At 31.7% G+C, this 3,009-nt stretch overlaps 1 non-coding gene across 1 annotated transcript; it reads right to left on the bottom strand.

Annotated features, from left to right (window-relative positions):
- Nucleotides 1-2,170: 2,170 nt before the first annotated feature.
- LOC114009386 (U6 spliceosomal RNA) lies at nucleotides 2,171-2,273 on the bottom strand. The gene has a single exon (XR_003550815.1). It is a non-coding gene; the product is annotated as a U6 spliceosomal RNA (small nuclear RNA).
- Between the last annotated feature and the right edge of the window lie 736 nt (nucleotides 2,274-3,009).

Raw genomic sequence — 3,009 nt, 5'->3', positions numbered from 1 at the left:
ATAGATACTTATAATAGTCCTTATATAGTTGTATAACTATTATAGGATTAATAATTAATGGGTATAATTTTAAAATATGTTTGAGCTAAATTATATGAGCTTCTAGTAGGAACATTTAAATATTACATGATTACATTAAAACAACTGGTAGGCTATATTACATACAAAGAGATTTTTAAAGATGACATTTAAGTTTTATGTGTATTTGGGAATGGGTATTTTTTTTTTTTTAGAAAAACCTTGTCCTAAGTTACTGAGCCTCTGATAAAATCATCGTATATCATCGATAAAAACTAAGTTAGCATCTATTATGTGAAAAGCTATTTTGGTGAGGATTGGGCAAATGAAAAGATATAGAAGCAATCTCTGAATAAAGGATTTATAAAGGTAAGTTAATTCAACTTTAAACTAACAACAATAATCAATAATAATTCTTTTTAAAGTTCAGCCTTCCTTCATAGTGCTTTTGGACTTTCTAGTCACCAGAATTGTGAGTTTTTCAAATAAACCTGTACTTTCCTTATAAATCACCAAGTCTTGAATATTTTTTTCTTCTTTTTTTTTTTCGGTAAAACCAGGTCACTTTAAGGTTTTTGTACAATTTAATAAATAATCTTTTGATGATTGCAGACATGTAAGACTGGCTATATTTGGAAACATCACAGTCACATGGTTTTACAGACTGATGTATCATTTTCAACAATTACAAGTAGTTACTTGTATGTAACTACTATCAAACCAGTAACACAGCATTTATGCATCCATCATTTTCAGCATTATTTAACTTGGACATATTTCCCCAAATAACATTTACATCCTGTGTCACAAGGCCCAACTCACTGATGTTCACTTCAACAATAGTACCTTTGGTGATAACACCCAAAGTTGTATATAGTGGGGATAAGGGATTCTTCTGTACACCAAGTACTGGCAGGCAAAAGGTGGCTTTCAGTTCAGGATGTGTTATGTGAGCCTTCTTGAAATGTAAGCCCACTGACCTAATAAATCTTTCATATTTAGGTGGTTTTCTAGTAAAGCCATCTCCAACAAAGCAGACTTTCGTAACATCCTCTTCTATGCCTTCTTTCTTTCATGTTAGAATAACTTTTAATACTTCTGTTTCTCACTGGGCTCAAACTTTGGGTAGAGGGACATCCCACTTTCCCACTTTCTCTTTTCTTTTTTGTTTATTGGAAAGTACTTTAGCCCAGGATTGTCCTTCTCTATCCAACAGATAGGCAGGTACTGCTCCTTGTGGAGTCTTTATATCATTCTTCTGTTTGGTGTTGCTCTTTTTGTACTTCTTGATAGTTGTTTTCATTTGTATTTTGTCAGCATGGCACTGTTTATGAAAGAGCTTAGCCTTTAAACCAATCATCTTTTTTTACTTCTTTGAATGTTCATGAGCCTCTAGACTTTCCTTCTTTATTTTTTTCTCATGGTAATCCAAACCGTATCTTTAGCATTTACGATGTAATTCAATATTTTCATTTTGTGGCATGGCAACAAGCTGTAATTGCCGGGAGCAGCTTCCTGGACACAAAGAAATTGTCAACTTTCTCTTGGTTAGCAATGCAATAACAATTAAGACAAAATCCTTTAAGCATGTCTTGTAAAACTGGTCTAGTGGAAAAAAATTCCCTCAGTTTTTGCTTGTCTGGGACAAACTTTATTTTTCGAAGGATAACTTTTCTGAGTATAGTATTCTTGGCTGACAGATTTTTGGTTGGTTATTTATTTCAACAATTTGAATGCATCATCTTATACTTACTGGCAGGTTAAGTTTTTGTTGTGAAACCTGTTGTCAGTCTAATGAAAATTCCCTTGTACATAACTTGACACTTACCTTTCTGTGTTTAGAATTCTCTCTGTATTCCATCAGTTTAACTACTCAAAGAGGATCTTTATGGGTTAGATCTATTTGGGAACTCCCAAGCTCTCTAAATCTCTATGTTCACAATTCTCCCAGACTTGCTAAGTTTTTGGCTATTATTTTATTAAATAGTTTTTGATGCCTTTCACATCTCTTCTTCTTCTGTACCTCCCAAATGTGAATATTTGTTCACTTAATGATGTCCCATAGGTTCCATAAACTTTTTAAAAAATTCTCTCTCCTTCACATTCCACTCCCTGCCCCTTTTTCAGTCTGACTACGTTATTTCAAAAGTTTTTAAGTTTAGAAAAATATGCAAATTTGTATGTCATCCTTGCACACAGGCCATGCTAATTATCTCTATATTGTTTCGACTTTAGTATGTGTGCTGCCAAAGCAATCATTGCAATTTTATTTGTTGTTTTCTGTTTTCTCACTGTTATTTAATTAGAATTTTTTTTTCTGTCTTCCTTTGGGCTACTTGAATGTTCTGACAATTCTATCCTGATTTATTAAAGTATTTTTAAAGTTTATCTCTTTAAATAGTTATGAAGTGGTATCTCTCTCTCTCTCTCTCTTTCTATATATATATATATATATATATAAACATAAATCCTCTTACATCACTTTACTCTTCCCAAGTATAATTTTTAAAAAGATTTCTCTCTATATATATTTAGTACCACATCAAATAAGTTTCAGTGTTAGCTTTACCCATCAAACATAATTTTTAAAACTTTGGAGGAGAACGTACATTGTATTTAACCATCTTTTTGTTCATTATATCCTTAGCTCCTAATATTCCAAGTTTCCTTATTTTATCATTTTATTTCTGCTTAGAGAACTTCCTTTTGTCATACTTTTAAGGTAAGTATTTTGGTGAGAAATTTTTAGTTTTCCCATTTAGTTGAGCCCATCCACTGAAATTTTATTATGGTTATTATATTTTTCAGTTCTAGTTCTAAGATTTCCATTTGGTTCTTCTTTATATACTCTTTTCCTTGGCTGAGATGATATGTTTTTCATTTGTTTCAGCAATTGTTAATTGCTTGACAAAATATTAAATATGACCCCTTTACATACTTTGCCAGGTAATTCTAACATCTCTGTCATTGTGGTATTAGAACTTACTGTGT

Source organism: Tupaia chinensis, unplaced genomic scaffold, assembly GCF_000334495.1.
Source record: "Tupaia chinensis unplaced genomic scaffold, TupChi_1.0 Scaffold000528_1, whole genome shotgun sequence".
Classification (NCBI taxonomy): Eukaryota; Metazoa; Chordata; class Mammalia; order Scandentia; family Tupaiidae; genus Tupaia; species Tupaia belangeri.
The sequence above is the reverse complement of the archived record's forward strand: the minus strand, read 5'-3'. Positions and strand labels throughout refer to the sequence as shown.